Genomic DNA, 18,918 nt, shown 5'->3' on the forward strand with positions numbered 1-18,918 from the left:
CTAACAATTACCAGATGTGTCTCTGTTCAGTTCTTCTCAACACAGCACACTTGGGGTGAAGCTGAACCTGCGTTAGTTCAGGAGGTGGATCCTGGTTTCAGTATATATTATTCCCTGGTCATATTCCCTGGTTCAAGGTTGGGTACTGCCTTAGTCTGTTGGGGCTTCTATAGAAGAATGCCATTGACTAGGTGGCTTATAAACAATAGAAATTTTTCATGGTCTGGGAAGTCCAAGGTCAGGGGTCTGGCACATTTGGTATCTCGTGAGAGCCTGCTTCCTGGTTCATTGATGGTCATCCTCTTGCTGTGTCCTCACGTGGACAGAGAGGGCGGGAGCTCTCCAGGGTCTCTTTTATAGGGGCATGAATCTCATTCATGAGGGCTCCATCCTCATGACCTAATTCCAAAGGCCCACCTCCCAGAACCATCATAGTGGGGGTAAGGTTCACCATATGAATGTTGGTGGGATACGGACATTCATTCTCTGGAAGGTATGTAACTTAAGCCAACCACTCAGGGTGAGTCTTGGTACCGTGCTTTGGAATGCTGGGTCAGACACTCTCTCTTTCTTGTTTGAGAAGAATGAGGAAGTGTGTGGCATTATCACCTACTGGCAGACTTCCATGACCACAGGGTCACGGGGAGTGGGAATGCAGAGAGTGAGACGTAGGATGAAGCTAACACCCTAAAGGCGGAGAAAGACAGTGGAGAAACTGTGTACTTGACACTTTTGAACGGCTGGTTCATCAATCCTAAAGCCCCACTATGGACGGGCTTCCTGTGATAGAAGCGGATAAATCCCCTTTATTGTGTATGTCAGTTTGAGATGAGTTTTTTGTGGCCTGCAGCCTGAGAAGTCTTAAGAGATAGATTCAGTTTTACGGAGGGAGTGGCATTAGCATGATTGAAGCCATGCTTGAAATACGAGCATTTTTAGGCAACCGGAAAAGTGCAAATGAGCTGCCTGACTCCAGGAGGCTGGCTGACGGATGGGTGCGATGCAGAAGCATTTCTTAGAAAGATGATCACGAACGTTTGCGGAAGGCAACTTGTTAAAAGACAACTTCCTGCATTTGCGCAAAGAGAATACCCAGGTTTTGAAAACAATCACTCTTGAAGACTGAAGATATCAGGACAAATTAGGTCATTATAATCTGTGTATTACCCTGATTATGGAGTACTTGGCATCCATAAGCGAATGAATCAGACTTAAATTCATCTCATCTCCCCAATTCCCATTCCCCATTCCAGCCTCAGCCATGCTGGAAAAAGAAGTGTTAGTGAGATTAACTCGAGTGCCTGCTGCTGCCATTGGTCCCAGGGCAGTAATGGATACTCCTCATCTCTTCCCTCCGCTACCCTGTCTGGGCCTCATTTTCCCCCTCTAGCATTTTGTTTGTCTGGGTGGCTTAGCTCCTGGAGTGACCCAGATGCTCATCCTTGAGGTGTCTGAGCCCTTGAATTTGCTTTTGTCGTTGTTGGTTGGGGCAGTGGTTCTCAACCTTCTGGCCCTTTAAATAGGGTTCCTCATGTTGTGACCCAACTATAAAATTATTTTCATTGCTACTTCATAACTGTAATGTCGCTACTGTTATGAATCGTAATGTAAATATCTGATATGCAGGATGGTCTTAGGCAACCCCTGTGAAAGGGTCGTTCGATCGCCAAAGGGGTCGCGACCCACAGGTTGAGAACCGCTGGTTTGGGGTGATGTTGAAGATGCTGGTCTGAGGGCCACACACATGAGGATACCAAGAGATGTCCCAGGGGCAAACATACTCCTCCCTGGCCCTGTTTTATGTTAATGGTTTTGTCTCCTCATGGTAATGACTTTCATGTTTACTGTCATGAAGATCCCAGAATTATTTGTGACAGGTTTAGCTTTAATTTTAGTGGAGTTCTTACTGTGTTCCCTGCCAACAGATTCCTTCTGAAACCCAGGATGTCCAGATCATAGCGCCTAAACGTGTAGGAGAGGAAGTGCACACTCTCCACGTGCCTCACCGGGCATGTAGATGGGGCTATTCCCACTTCTGCCCCCGATTCCCCAGCCCATGTATCCTACCAACTGGGAACATGGCACCATAGATGAGGCACTGGTTGAAGATGCATACTACCTCCTGAAAGATGGCGCCCCATCTTCACAGGGTGTCCTCTCTAACCTGGTGCCTGGGATGGACCCTCAGTAGGCCATGCTCTTTGAACTCAGCAGCTTCTGGATGGTGTGGTATGTGGTAAGACCAATGCATCCCATGGTCTTGCACCCATTGCCACACCTTATTTGCTGTAAAACATGTCCCTTTGTCTGATGGGATGTCATGGGGGATCCCAGGCCAGTAGATTGGACCCTCTAGGAGACCTGGAAGGTTGGTGATGGCTGAGCCACTATACACAAAAAATGCAAACCATATCCTGACTATGAGTCCATCAAAGCCAAGATGAAATATTGCCCTTTCCAACTTGTCACCATATGGCTGGCTGAGGGGACTCTAGTAGGGAGGGTGGGGCATAGGCTTGGTATCTATTGCTAGAAGGTCATCCATCTACCAGCAGTGGCTAAGTTAACGGGTGAGAGGCAGGCTGTGAAGCCTATGCCTAGGCTCATCTCAGCCATCATAGTTACCCTATACACACGCCCACGGCTCAAGCACTGGGATGTCCAAGCAGGTCAGGGGCTGGCTGACATCTCCTGGCTCTATCATTCTGCCAACGTGGTTTTTCTTTCACAGGGGGCATTGCTCTTTGCCCAACATGAATGTGAGATACAAAGATTCTCACGCTGCTATAGAAAGTTCGCTCTGACATTCATCCCTCACCCCCAGCTCTTCCCCAGGAGCCATGTTCTAGTATTTGCACTCCGAGGACATTTTGAACAGCACACATCGTATTACTATTAAAAGTACTTAACTATGACCAGTACCTACTCTTTATCTTGTATTCTCACTGTGACCTGTTCAAAAACGGCACTGACTCTTCTTTTAATCTGTATTTCAAACTTTTAAAAAATAGCTACATGGAAAAGAAGCAAGAAAAAGCATGAGGTAAAGAAAACTATTGACTTAACAAGAAATTATTTGAAATCTAGATACTGCAGCACTCAGATAAGGATGATGCCGGTTCTGTATTCAAAATAATAATTTCCCACGTGCGGTCCATTCCCGAGAAATGGCACATAGCCTGCTGCTGCCTTTTTCTGAAATTATCAAGAAACCGGTGCTGGGAAATGACTCTACTCTCTCTCCACGAGGTTGGTATCTCAGTTTTAATTGATGCCCCGTGCCAAGAAATGTTTTTGGCAACGTTTCACCCTCATTCCACGCCAAGAAACCGCTCCTTGGTGGATAACAATAAAAGGAGCTGGTTTACAATATAAAGTTCAATATGAAAAGAAAGTTAAGAAGGCAAATACATTCAGTACCCTTGGCTGAGGGAGCAGCGTGTCAAGCTACAGGAAGTCTTCTGTAGTGACTTTATAACGTCTGTGGCCTGAAATAAAATAGTTCATGAAGTGTCACCTAAAGGCACCACCTCCCACCCTCAGCCACAGGAGGACACGTGCGTTTGCATTTCTCTGGTGGGAGGCTCTGCCTGACACGTCGAAGTCCTGGGCTGGTGTTTGTACGCTGCACGGGGAGCTTTCAGCATCTTTTATGGGGCCCGGGGACAGCTGGGGGCCAGGTGGAGGCACGGCGCAAACAATTGGTGGACCACCGGGACTTCCCAACAGAAAGAAAGCACAGCGGCCCCCCAAGTAACCCGACCCAGACACGTGGCAAATCACGGCCAGCAATATGGGCCCAAAATGAAAAAATAAACAGCCAGAACTTTTCCAGAAATGAGAAATGTAACGCGTTGTTGCTGCTTTCATTAGGTGTAACTTCGATTTGAGTTGGGAGGCTGTTGGGATGTCCAAAAGAATGCAAAATCATGATAATGATAATAATAATAATATAAGAGAAAAAAATCACAGCAGGGATCATTGTAAGCATTTCTTTGAAATTGTGTGAATTTGGGAGATCACAGATCTAGAAACTAAAGTGAAGGTGCTTACAGAATTGTGCTCTCATTTGCCATGCTGAATTGACCCATATATACACATTCACGCCACACACATACACACACACACACTCACACGCACACACTCACATGCACACATTCATACCACACACACACACATGCATTCACACCACACACATACTCATACCACACACATGTGCTCACACATGCTCACACCATACACACACAAACTCACACGCACACATGTTCACATACTCACACTCACGTGAAATGGAAAACAAACAAACAAACAGAAATACAGAGAACTCCATCAACCACCCAACTTTATTTTTAGCAGTCACAGGTGTGATGGAGACAACCTGAAGGAGGATTCCATGTCTGACTCTGACTTGTCCTTTAAGCAAATTTTTACAATTTTTAGGGACAGAGAAGTGGCTATAGAGGTAGTAGGGTTTCTCTCTCTCTCCCTTTTTTTTTTATTTTCTCTTCTTTTTTTCTTCTTCTTCAAGAAACCATAACAAGCATGACTGAACAAAGAGTAAACTTCAAAGTCTCGCTCCCTAGTAGGAAGTGCTTTCGAACAAAAATCATAAAGCCTCGTCAATGAGACCTTTGTGAGGAATGATGAGCGCCTTCCTCCACTGCTTGTCAAGGTCGTTAAAGCAGAGGAGGCTCCTCCCCACCCAAAGGAACCCCCCTCCCAGGAAGAGTCCTGCCCTGACAGACCTACCATCGCCCAGAGCACTGGCCTGGCACCGAGCTGAGGAGGGATTTTGTAATAGGAATCTCACAAGGAAACGCGGGCCTGCACTCCTCCCCCCCCCCCGCCCTTTCTTTCTTTCTTTTATTTATTTATTCATTTTAATCTGTACCATCCTGCCCACGAACAGATCTTGGAGCAACTGCTAAGGCCAGGGCAGAACACAGAGCAGTTGGGAAATCAAATGGGTTTACGTAAGACAGTCGCTTTTGGCCGGGCTGGCTCGCCGTTCCTTCCTTCAGCTCTATTTCACTGGAGTGGAGAAGAAACCTTATTTTCTGGGATTAGGGAACAGCAGCAGTCATCGCTCTTCCCACCTTTCAGATCCCCTTTTGAACATCTCCCCCTCTGCTCACCCGCAAAGAAATCCGATTGGTCAGCAAAGGCCCAGACTGCTCCTAGGAACCTAGACGCATTCTGTTTTGCGGTAGAGGGCAGAGCTATTTTTGTTGTTTCCAAAGTCAGCCTCTCCAGGGCTATATTTGAGGGTTCAAAGGAACCGTCCAGACCAGAAAGGTTTGGCATCTGTCTCTTTGCAAAAAGTATAGAAGAAGGAGAAGGCATCTGGTTAGTGAGGTAGCTGTCGTTTGAACTGAAATCGTAACATGATGGGTATCTGTAATGAGGGCAATGAATTCATTTGAACCTGCAGCCTACACAACCATCACTTCTGTTTTACTTCTCTTTATGATCATTCACCCCAATCCCTCTCCCTACAATTGAGGGTTGTTTTTGTCGCTGCTGATGGAAATGAGGTTCTACGTTTCACCCTTGACTTGTCGAAACAAAGGAAGTGATATTTGGCAATTATTAGTCATTTTATACCTACATTTGAGCAATCTATTATGCAAATAGTGAGCATAGAACACAAGCCCCAGTTTCTAACGCAGGAAGTGGGAAGGAGGGCGACCCACGGCTATGGTGGGCACAGCAACTTATGATTGGAGTAACTAAAAAAATGAGAGGGAAACATACAAGGTGTGATGTGACAGTCAGCCACAGTGGTGTGGTGAATTCTTAAAAAACGAGGGGCCATCCTCCTCCCCCCTCATACCCACTCAGCTGTAGGCAGATCTGAAGATAGAAATTAGACACCTGTAATAATAGGGGACCATCGTGAACCCTTTACGGGAGAATTAGTCCCAGCAGGGACAGTTCTGCCACGAATTACTGCCATAGGCTTTTAATTTCCCAAATTATGATGACGCTGCCCGTCAAAGAGACTTTCTTTAAGAACAAGCCGTTACTTTGTTTTCCATTGTTTCCCATCTGGCTGTTGCTATCAGGTTCCATTGAGAACATTTCACCAAATAGGAACCTAAACAGGCAATGATACAATTTGAGAAACTGGCCAACAGCACCTTGACTAACCTGTAAGGCTGAGTAATACATAACCACAACCTTGTACACAATGAAATCCAAAACCTCAGTGTATACCAGGCTTCTTTTCCCATCATAGCTTTGAAAGGGGACCTGCACTTGACCAAAGGAAGCTTTCCCCTCCATGGCATAGATCTTCTAGGACAGTGATGGCGAACCTTTTGAGCTCGGCGTGTCAGCATTTTGAAAAACCCTAACTTAACTCTGGTGCCGTGTCACATATAGAAATTTTTTAATATTTGCAACCATAGTAAAACAAAGACTTATATTTTTGATATTTATTTTATATATTTAAATGCCATTTAACAAAGAAAAATCAACCAAAAAAATGAGTTTGCGTGTCACCTCTGACACGCGTGTCATAGGTTCGCCATCACTGCTCTAGGAGAAAGTCTTAACGTGGGAAATACCTGGTTCTGCTCAGAGCAGCCGTGAGTGCCGTCGTGACCATAAGTGAAAGGGTACAGTCTTGCAGTCTGACCGAAGAGCATGTGGTGGTTCAATGACATGAGTTCATCTTCCTTCAATTGAAAGGATTAAGACGTTTCAAATCCTTAATTCTATTATTAGACCATATGTAGGCTGAGAACGGGGAGATTTATGAGGCCTGGTTTTCTTAATCTCTCATGTTTAGTAAAATACTTAAAAATGCCAAGGCATTTAATCATCCTATATTGACTTAAGCCTCAGAGTGTTCTTCTAAAAGGGCTTTGGTTCAAAAGTCTACCGTAAGCACAGGTCTAGACTGAGTAACATGTTTGGCTGAGAAAGTCAAGTTCACTGTGTCAATCCTTACCTCTGACATTCAAAGCCTATTTCCTATCTCCACCCACAGCTTTTCCAAACCGTGCTGAGCAAGTCGTAGACACATGCGAGAAGTGCGTTTTAACCTATCAGGCATATTCGAAATGTAATTCATCCCCACCCAAAATCTTTTCATCGGATATTTTATTATTACGTATCATTTTTAAACAAATACTCCAAAAAACGGTTTAAAAATGAAAGTGAATTCTTTTCTTCTGCAAGAGTCTGCCTGTAGTTTGGGTCGATGACTTGTTAACAGTAGTTTTTAAAAATGTAAACACGAATGGAAAGAGTGAGGTGCTATACATTCTGCAACATGTTCAACAGCAATAGCAACACAGCAAAATGGCTATGAATCTGTGGTACTAAAAATGCATGGTATGAAAAATATAGCATTGCGTGTGTGCCTGCCCAGGGTCTGAAGGCTGCCTCTGTTGCCTAAAACCTGTGAACCCTAAGACAAACTCCTCAACCTCTGAGTGGAAGTCTCTTCCTAAAACCCTGTGCTTCTGCAAAGATCAAATGATACAGTAGATGTGAATCACTCACAACTTTTGACACACAGTAGGCACTTCATACCTCGAAAGCAGTCTTTCTGCAAAGCCCCTGAGACACTGGACTCCCTTTCTACTTTCTGATTCCTGTTCCCTATGATCTCTTGCCCTTCCTGAATCTATTCAAAAGAATGGAAATCATGCCCTAGCCGGTTTGGCTCAGTGGATGGAGTGTCGGCCTGCAGACTGAAAGGTCCCAGGTTCGATTCTGGTTAAGGGCATGTATCTGGGTTGTGGGCACATCCCCAGCAGGAGGTGTGCAGGAGGCAGCTGATCGATGTTTCTCTTTCATCGATGTTTCTAACTCTCTATCCCTCTCCCTTCCTCTCTGTAAAAAATCATTAAAATATGTATATTTTAAAAAAAAGAATGGAAATCAGGATCTTGAAGAGATATCAGCAACCCCCTGTTGCAACACTATTTGCAGTAGCCCATATGTGGAAGCAGCCTCCATGTCCGTCAGTGGAAGGATGGAAAAAGGAATGTTGCCTATACATGCAATGCAGTGTACCTCGGGAAATTCTCAATATGTGACAACCCAGAGGAAACCTGAGGACATTACGCCAAGTGAAATAAACCAGGCATAGAGGAGCAGGTACGGCGGGATCCCACTTACACAGAGCATCTAACATAGTCAAAGAAGCGAAAACTAGGATGACGGTTGTCAGGCACTGGGTGGAGGAGAAAGTGAGGACTTGCTAATCAACATGTAAAAGATTTCAGTGAAGCAAGATGAGGAAGTCTTAGAGATCCCAGGTACAACGTCGTGCCTACAGAAACAACACTCGATGGTACTAAAACTCTGCAGAGGGTGCATCTCACGTGCAGTGCCCTTACCACAATTAAAAACACAGCAACAAAAAAAACATTTAGTATGTTCTCTTAGATGAAAGAAGCGTTTTCTTTAAGAAAAAATAAATAAACAAGGGGAAAAAAACTACCAAAAAGGTGTGCAGCATTTAAAAAGTAATAAACACTTTCAAAGCCTATTTTTTTTAGCGTTTCATATTCTCAAGTGTTTAGCATTAGCGAATATAATTCTCTTATTTTATACATGAAGCAATAGATGCCCAGGGATATCAGAGGCCTCCTCAGGTCACCCATTGGTGAGTGATTTAATGACAAGAAGAAGGTCTCTCCTCTTTGACACCCAGCCAGAGAGATCAGCAGGGAAAGGAAAGACATTTGCATAGCAGGGGATCAGATTCCGCCTTTCCTCCATAGGAGGGGCCTTTGGAACAGCTAGAGATCAGATCTGTTTTCAGCCTGTTTTGGCACCTGTCCATCCTGAAATCCTTACAACTGAATGAATGCATAATGGGTTTTGCATGGCTGGGTCCTGTTCTTCTTGCTAATTTTTTCATCTTGGAGAGCAAACAGAATGTAAGAGACCTGGTATAAAGACACACACACCCCAAGACTTCACACAGGGCTCCTAGCCTCACCCACCAGACCAGTCCGGATCCAGTCTATGATTTTCAGAAGCAGGGTCATGTTTCTCTTGCTCCACTTCCATGTTTACTAGGATACAACATTGTTACACTTGGTTGCATCAGAAAATACTGGAAGCAGTTGGAGACATGGACGCTCCCACGTGATCTCAGAAGACTCTGTTCCGTCGCCAAGGAGTTTACCAGCACAAACAAGCGCCAGTAAGGAAGGGCTGCCCCTGACAACTGCAGAAAACCCAGCCCGTTGCCAAGCGGGGATGGGAAGGTTTTGATTATGTTTCAGTGAGTGCATATATGAATATAGATGAATGCATCCCCTGCCACCCCATCTCCTCTTTTTTCTCGTATTCCCATGGAAAGGATTGGTTTCAGACGCTTGGTCTCAGCAGAAGCATCGCTCACTTCCCTGAGTACCTTGGAGACGCTTGGCAGGGAGGTGGGATTTGTCTTGGCACCCTCTCTCCTCATTCGGTACCTCTCCTTCCCCTTCCTGGGCATTTCATTCCGCACCCCATCAGGTTTTAATCTGCCTCTCATTTTTCAAGTACTTCCTTTTAGGTGTTTGTGATAATGGCTTAAAGCACTCTGCCTCCCAGAGGTATTAGTCCGGAGCCTTTGACTGTGGCGCTCAGTAACCTGGAAAGCCTTCAGAAAAGAAATCATTTGATGACCCCGGGACAGCGCCGTGGGAGGGAATCTATGGGTAGGTGGGCTTTGAGGGTTCTGGGTGCCCACCGGGTCCAAAATGGTTGCCCTGCCTTCCTACGTCTGTCTCATATGATGATCTCTCAAAACCCGGGGTGCGGGTGGGGACTGTAAATGAGTCCCCCCCCACCCCAAAGGAATGGAGAAGATGCTACTAGGGCAGAAAATAGCTGACAGAGAAGGGCAGAAGTTTGAGGTAGCCTCATTTAGAAAACAAAACTAAAATACAGGAAATCAATCCTATACCCATAAGCTTCTTCCTTTCTTAGCCATTTCCCCTTCCTCCCTTCCTTCCTCGCTTCCTACCTTCCTCCCTTCCTTCCTCCCTCCCTCCCTCCTTCCCTCCCTCCCTCCCTTCCCTCCCTCCCTCTGCCTGTGTCTCCTACATAATATAAACTTGACCTGCTCTCTCTTTTGTAGAGTCACTTTAAGAAAGGAACATGGCCCACATCGTCCAGAGGAACTCACTGGGTGTCCCTAATTTTCCAGAAAGCAGGTTCTCTCCTTTTAATTAGCTCACCTTCTTGCTTTTTCCTTTTTCTCTTTTCATGGTTGCAAGTCACTTGATTCATTAAACATTCATGAATGCGTTCACATTTTCTGTAAATAGCAGTTGCAGAGAATTACTTTCTAACAGAAGAGACATTACTCATTTTCTCAGGGGAAAAAAATGACAACCACTCATTAAACAGTGACATCAAATCTGGGCTGTCAGTTGGATTATTAAAAGCCATGCGATGCTTCTTGGGGACTCTTAATTCTATTATTACTGCAATTATGTTTCATTCACAACTGACCTGCATTAGAAAAATATGTTTGGGATCCTCTGTGGAAAAAAAATAATCTTGGTAATAAGTTATATGGTATGGACACTGTATGTGAGCTTAGTCTCATGAGTGAGCAGGAAAGACACACTAACAAACCATATCAGATGAGGACCTTGTTTCCAAACATGTGTTCTATTAAGGTGCCAAAAGCAGCCTTCCTTAATTTTCTGAGTTTGCATTATTAGGATGAGCTACGGGGTAAAAAGAAAATCCTTCTAAGTAAATATTTCAGCTTTCTAGAAACATAAATGGTCCGAAAGAGCAGTAGAGAGTGCTTTGTAAGCCCACTACGGCGAGCGCCTAAATATTTTTGTTTGTATTCACTCGTGTTTGCCTTATCGAAAGATTGTCTGAATTTCCTTCTTATAGCAGTAGTCTCCTTCCTTTTACATTTACACAAAAATGTTGGAAGTCTCCTATGTATTTGATAGTAGGATATATTTAAAATAAATTGAGAATGAAAGCTTCCACTTAAAGGACGTGTGAAAACTATTTTCACTGTCTTGTGAGAATTGCACTAGCACTTAATTTATGTGAAAGGACACTAGACAGTGGAATATCTTAACTCCCTCACTGAGGGACTCCCTGTGCCTAGGAGGCGGAGCCTGGGGACACCAGTGGGCGTGTCCAGAGAGGGCTCACCTGCTGACACCTGCCATATGCATTCCCTTGATGCAATTGGGGGTGTGCCTTTTCCTCTCTGCTCTCATTCCTGCCTAGGGTGGAGCTCTGTCCCAAAAGCCCACCTAATGTACCCAGCATTCCTCCCTGGAACTATTCCCTATACATCTCTCCAGAAAGTCCCCTGGGATCGCTTCTGCCCAGAGAGTTACTTCCTAGAAACAGGATCTTCTGTATCCAAAACTGAGTGTAAGCAGTGCTATGAGCTGCAGGGAAGAGATACATGTGAACAACCCCGAATCAATTGCCACACTCCTGTCTCCGGGCTGGGGTGCAGCCTCAGGAGCCTTCTGGAACACTACCCGCCAGCAGCCAGCCACCGTGCATCACTTAGACTTGACATGTGGGAGGAAACCTCGTTTCCATCCTGGTTTTTCAGATTCCTGTTGCCAAGTCCCATCCCCAGACTCCCGCTCGTGTCATTTCAAAGCCTGAATGATGGCCAAGTTTGCCACCGCCATGAGTTTTTCCTGCAGGTAACCCCCTCATGGAATAATCCACCAGAATTCGCCCATCCCCAGGCCTTCCTATTGCAAACCTGCTTTCCTCCACACTAATGTGCCAGGGAGGCCTTTGGTGTAGCTTATGCAGAAGTCCCTTCAGGGCCTATTACAGATGGTTCGTTGGTCACTGCTGACCGCCAGACTTGCGTGAGGGTGGACAATGTCTAGAAACTTTTAGAAGAAACTGAGCGACGGCTGCTCTGGAATGGGGGCAGCAGGTAAAGAGTAAGTTTGATGCTGTGGCAATGTCACGTTGTGAGTGTATAAAGACATAGAACCATAAGCCCATTTATCATATATAGGTCCCCCAGTCATCCTGGCCTGTATATATCCTGACCATGAGCCTTCACAGTTTTGTACATTTTGCCAGTAGCCTTGATGATATCTGCTCCTCCCACTTCTTCGTAATTCCTTCTCCTTTTTAATCTTGTGAAAGAACACTCAGTGCCGCTCCATTGATTTTGTCAGTTCCCTTGTCGCCTACTGTTCTTGGGATTGGCCCCTGGGCGATACGGGTTTCTGTCTCTGCGTGGGGCTCTTTTGCTCCGTGCGCGCCTCTTCCACTCTTACTGGTGACGTAGACTCTCGGTCTGGGATGTGACCCACATCGTCACCACGCTTTGAGAATGGACTTTTCTGCAGTTGGCACTGCCTGCAGCTCTAGACCCTGCGTGCTTTCACCGCACGGCCCTTTCCCGGGGCGGCCAGGGCTTCCAGCTGGCGACAGTCACAAAATAGCCGTTTCTACTCAGCACAGGCCCTGGCAGCTGGGGAATCCCAGAGTAGCAATCCGCATTTCTAAAAATGGTTCTGATATTCCCTTTAAAACATACAGTGTGTTTTTATTTAGAAAATATTTATTTAGCTGTCAGAAACACTTCCACTAACCACTACCCTTTAAAAGGGCCGGGATCTGGTTACACCCTCCGACATCCTCAGAGTTCTGGTTTGTCATAAACCCAGTATAATGAGCTATAGTTGAAGAGCCCTTTATAGTTCCCCAGGCGGGATTTTCTTGTCACCTACTGTATACACAAGGCAGTTATCTTAATCCTTCGCATCTTCTAAAGTCCGATTCCCGGCGTGTCTGCGCCCCTTATCTGGCACAGTAAACAGAGACACGCCTTCGACCAGGGGAAGTGGAGAAGATCAAGGGAACTCCGGTTCTTGGTTTAATCTCCTTATGTACCCAGCCCGAGCGATTTCAGCAGCTACAGAGGCAGACGTCACTTAATGGAGGAAATTAGAAAAACCGATAAGATAAGTCGGAGGAGGTGGTAACTGATTAGTGTTAAGGGTCTGGGGAACAGACTGACCATGAGAAAGAAAGTCAATCGATGTGTGTGTGTGTGTGTGTGTGTGTGTGTGTGTGTGTGTGTGTGTGTGTGTTTTCTTTCTGTTTTTAAAGCAAGTGACATCCCAGGGAGAGTTCAGGATCAAAGCCGAATCAATAGCGCAGGAAATGGACTAGCAAAGTAAACCTGACCCGGCTAATCTTTCCTCCCTGTAGGCAGTACTCTAGCTGGGTCATGGCTTGACTTTTTGCTCTGCCCTCTTCCCTCCTCTCCTGAGTGTTGACTTCATTCTAGAAATCATGCCTCCCAGAATATCAGCATTGCATGGTTCCACCTGGAGTTACTATGCATACACACACTGCAACACATGGTATTATTCACGACTCTATTATTATAGGCACACATGTACGCACACATGTTTTTTTGTTTTCATCATTTGGGCTCTGGTGTATTTTGTATTTGAGAATTCATTTTGCTTGATGTTTTTCAAGAGTTCCTAATTCACGTGTGTGTTCCAAGCGCGGAATCTTCCTTCTTTTCCCCCCTCCTGCCATCCAAGGACCTTACCCATTTCTCTTCATTCTGCCCTACGGACCCTCTGTTCTGCTAATAAGGGGGTTCACTCATGCTTACTCACACCACAGTCATGCAGGACTCTGCAAACATAATAGGTACTGAAAACAGTCTGACCTCCTGCCATTTCTGAACAACACGGGGCTGATAATAATAATAAAGTAAGAATCCTTGTGATGTGGGGTCACTAAATCCTGTGGGACATTTCACTCAAGGCCCCTTATCCAGGAACGGCTTTAGTATCTCCCCCATCCTACCCACTGTCTCACACAGGGCGTAGTCTGCAAATCTTGCACCTCCATTGGAATAAGAAGGAGCAATGTATCCACTTATATTTTTGTGAGAGAACATAGAAATAAAACAGACATTTAGCTCTCATTGAAAATGAAAAACCATAAAGACTGAGGTGTGGAAAGGACTTAGTTTATTGCTCATCTAATCAACCCCTTTCTTTTATGGTCAGTCATTTTGCATGTGGGCATCCACTTGCCAAACAATGTCCTGATGATTTTGTAATTTCCAGAAAAATGGGAATTTATTCATCTCAGCCGACGAATTCATATTATTTAGATTTGTCGTTGCGGAGGATTGGCTCACCTGTCGTGTATGTGGAGACAACGGGCTAATCTGTGCAAAGCCTTCTGGGGAATGAGCTCTTTGACATTTGCAGAGCTGGTTTTCTGAGAGACGCCAGTTGTGCTCAGACGGAGCTGGGAGCTGGTGTTAGACCCGTGGACACGAAGAGGTGCCATCTAGATCCTTTCTCCACTCGGAGGGGTTGGACTTGCCTGTGCCAGTGCTTGGAAACAGTGTATTTCTTCTCCTGGGTTCCAGAGAAATACTGAGTCTCGGGTGATTGAAGCTGTGGGTAATGAAACCGGCAATCCAAGGAGTTTATCAAGTTTCTCCTGCCTGCCTGCCTGCGTTGGCTACTTTGAAGTATTATATAACTTTCTGGTGATCTGGAAAAGTGATACAAGGGAAGTGTTGGCTAGCCAATGTTAATATTTGCTCAAAACAGTGAGTCATATAAACTGGGATTTCCTCTTTGGGCTGCTTGTTACTGGCATATTGTCTGAGTCTCGGTATAATTTGATGCAATAACCCTTGTTTAAGATGGGGAAGAATGCCTTGTTCAGGTTAACAGGGCCTTGATTTGTCTTGAAATTCCTGTCGAAGAGATTACTTGGTTGCATTTAGAGCAGTGGTTCTCAACCTTCCTAATCCCGCGACCTTTAATACAGTTCCTCATGTTGTGGTGACCCCCAACCATAAGATTATTTTCGTTGCAACTTCATAACTGTAATGTTGCTACTGTTATGAATCGTAATGTAAATATCTGATATGCAGGATGTACTTTCATTGTTACAAATTGAACATAATTAAAGCATAGTGATTAATCACAAAAACAATATGTAATTATATATGTGTTTTCTGATGGTCTTAGGCGACCCCTGTGAAAGGGTTGTTCGAATTAAAGCATAGTGATTAATCACAAAAACAATATGTAATGATATATGTGTTTTCCGATGGTCTTAGGCGACCCCTGTGAAAGGGTCATTTGACCCCCAAAGGGGTGGCGACCCACAGGTTGAGAACCGCTGATTTAGAGGAATAAATAAATCTCATCAGTGATTGCCAGTTTAGGCTGCTTTTTTTTTTCTTCACTCTCTATGACATGTGTCCACACCCTGGCTCATTTACAACTCTTCTACGGAACAGTTATTCATCTGCCTTTTCCAATATAGTGACCATCTCAATGAGAAGAAAGTTCAGCAAGTGACCTTGAATTAGAAAAGGTGTAGGTGCTAACAGAATCGTGCCTAGAATAATCTACCATGCAAACAACAAAACAAAACAACAACAACAAACAAACAAAACACCCCAATATTCATCATTTTCTTTCCCACCGGCAAAACATGAGCTAGATGTATCCTGTTTTCCTGGACTTACCCTTTCATGATTCCAAGAGTTTCTCTGGGTTCTAGAAATTATAGTGTGCTATATTATCATGCCTTCTGCGTATAAGATGAAGGTACTGACAAGGCAAGTTACAGGTAGGCAGCTCAGTCACATTTCTCTCTGGACAGCCCTGTACCCGTGGCTGCAGCTAGTGACAGAGCAGTGGGCTGTGGAATTGGGCTGACCTGAGCTCAACTCCAGGCTCTGCAACTTACTAATTTATCCCTTTGGGAAGCCCTTCTCGCCAGTGAAATGAGAAAAATCAAAGAACCTGTCTGGTATGAGAATTGAAAATGATATTGTCAATAGGTGAGGCACCCAAGCAAAGGTCCTGACACACAGAAAATAGATCACACACATGTGTAGTTATTATTGTAGAGTTAAACCTCAATGTGTTGCTGTGGAAAACAGGATGGTAGTTCCTAAAAATATTAAACATAGAATGACCATATTTAATGACCATTTAATGATATAGCAGTGTCACCCCTCGATATATTCTGAAAAGCATTGATAGCAGAGACTCAAACAGGTATTTGTACACCCTTGTTCATAGCAGCGTTATTCGTAATAGCCCAACATGGAAACAACCCAAATATCCACCAACTCTGAATAAACAAAATGTGGTGTATAGGTCAATTGTATATTAGTCGGCTTTAAAGAGAGTCGAAATCCTGACACCTGCTACAGCATGAAGGGACCTGGAAGACATTATGCTAAGGGAAATAAGCCAGGCATAGAAGGACAAGTATTGAGTGATGATAGAATGAGATACCCAGAATAGTCAGATGCATAGAGACAGAAAGAAGAATGGGGGCCACCAGGGCTGGAGGGAAGGAGGGAGGATGAGGAGTTCATGCTCAGTAGGTTCAGTTTCTGTTTGGGAAGATGCAAAAGTTCCTGAGGTGGATGGTGGTGATGATTGCAAAACAACACAAATGTACTTAATGCCACTAAACTGTCTATTCAAAAATGGTTCATATCATACATCTTATGATAACATCAATTTTATCATGATAAAAATAATATTTTTGGTCACTTGTAGCTAACCTGAGTTTATTCTTTAAACCTAAGAGCATATCCCACATTTTCATTGTGATTATGATGAAGTTATTGATTGTTAATTCCTTTTGGTTTCTCCTTTGTGGAGCTATCTAGTGGATTCCACGACATTTTAATACCTGTTTTTAGATTCCAGCTCTCTGTGGGCTGGTGTTCTGCTATTTTGTGTAACACTGTCTTCCATGTGCCTTGCACAATGCCTGGTATACAGTAGGTGCTCAAAAATATTTCTCCTGTGAAGTGCCAATCACTCAGAAATGCTCCCTAAAGAGCTCAGAGGAGAGCTGCTCCCCTTACTTATGCACAGAATTTTGTGGCTGTATTCGCTCACACATGCATTAAAAATTAATTTTCTTAGCACGTGCTGTTAGAAATCCATATGGAAGTGTACACTTTACCCAAGTTCCTCTTTTGAAAAGTTGTTTGCCTGCTAAATTTCTTTCTGCATCGACCATTGCTGAATCTAACAAAAATAATGTATCTGTTGTGGAGTTCAACTTATAAGAGTTTCTGGGATCCAACAGATTTCAGCTATTTCTTGAATACTACATATATCTTACTTAAAAAAAGTACATCACCATATGTTCCCAGTTCCCATGAGTGGATTTCAGGGAAGTTTTAACAGTGAGAAGAGGTTTTTTTCCTTCTTTTGAAACCTAGTCTGTGGGTTTAGTGCTTTTTAACGGGAGAGACAGAGTGTAGGGGGTTGATTTGGGATTAGACAAGGAGCCCCACTATAAGCTTAGTCCCAGGGCTGCGCCAAGAGCCCCCCTCAGCCAGGCTCACACCTGCCATAGGCTGCAGAGACAGTCCTGGGGCCCTAGTCCTCTGTCTTGTACCACTTGCTCACGTAGGCCGGTGGACGCTCGGATCCCAGATCGCTCCAAGCAGGCTGTGTTCTGCCAAGTAAGGGGTTGTTAAAAAGATGGACTTGTTTACTATTTGAATCCTTCATTCTTTCTTTTCATGTCTCAAACCCTCTGACACGAACAACTGCGAGCCTTTAATTTTTAAAAATTCGAACTGTGGGGCAGAGAATACCCACCTATTAAACACACAAACCAAGGAGCCACAGACATGGCGTTGTGCGAACAAACTTATGTGTGAAGTCTGACACTGCCTGGCATCTCCACTGAGACGGGAACCCCCAAACAGTATCCGCTCAGGGAAATATTGCACTCTTTGTTTGTGATGACACCAGCTGTTATAAGTCAGAGATAAGACATTTTCTCACAAAAGTGTCATTCAGAGAACATGCTATAAATAGTATGGATGCCTGGTCTCCTGGTACCTTTGGGCAAACTCTCCAAGGATGCCTTGTCCAAACAAGACTTGGAAGGGGTCAGGGCTGTGTGGCCACATTGAGGACCTGGGAGCTCATACCCTCACCTTGGAATGTCTGTGATGAAGACATAAAGGGTCTACAAAGAACCCAACACAGTGGTACATCATTCTTCCGGAACCAGGGAGGATGAGCTGTGTGCCTTTGGGCCTAACCTAGTTTGCTGCCTGTGTTTATAAATAAAGTTTTATTAAAGCACCACCAAGCTCATCTATTTATGAATTGTAGATGGTAGACTTGCGTAGCTGTGACAGAGACTACTCAATATATATTTTAAACCTGGACCTTTACAGAAAACGTTCATGGACCCCTATTCTAAACCAAGAGTGGCTAGTTATTCAAACCACGATCTCAGGTCATTGGCTCCTAGTTTCTTAGTTGTAGCAGGGAAAGTGATCACTCAGGTGAGGTAGGGTGGGGATGAGGAAACCATTCAAATGGGTTAAAGTGAGAGGCATAGGAATGGTGATGGTGGTCACTCCTTGAAATGACTCTAAACACTGTCCTGCAGATCACTTCTGGTATATAGTATAGGGAGCAAAAAAGAGGCCAGGAGAAAATTGTGAGAAAGTGAATAAGGTTAAATAATTAGGGGAATGAGTCAAGATAGCTTTGTCCCAACCATCCTTAGGATTCTTCTTTGAGTCCTAGACTATGGTTGTTCACCAAGCAATCAGGATGTATCTCCATTACCATGGCAACAAGTTGGAGTCATTTTTTTTTCCAAAGTCATTCTAATTCCCTGCTACATGTGTCATGGGCATTTTGTCTTTTTCAATTTTACTGGACATGTAGGGACTGCCTGTATGTCCCTATGTATGTATGTATCTATATATCTACCTATACAAAATGTATTTTTAAATAGTCTATATGCAATTAAAATATTTTGGATATCTAGCATCTTTTTTATATATGTTTTTATTGATTTCAAAAAGGAAGGGAGAGGGAGAGATAGGAACATCAATGATGAGAGAGAATTATTGATCAGCTGCCTCCTGCACAC

The sequence above is a fragment of the Myotis lucifugus genome, unplaced genomic scaffold (genome assembly GCF_000147115.1).
Source record: "Myotis lucifugus unplaced genomic scaffold, Myoluc2.0 scaffold_146, whole genome shotgun sequence".
Classification (NCBI taxonomy): Eukaryota; Metazoa; Chordata; class Mammalia; order Chiroptera; family Vespertilionidae; genus Myotis; species Myotis lucifugus.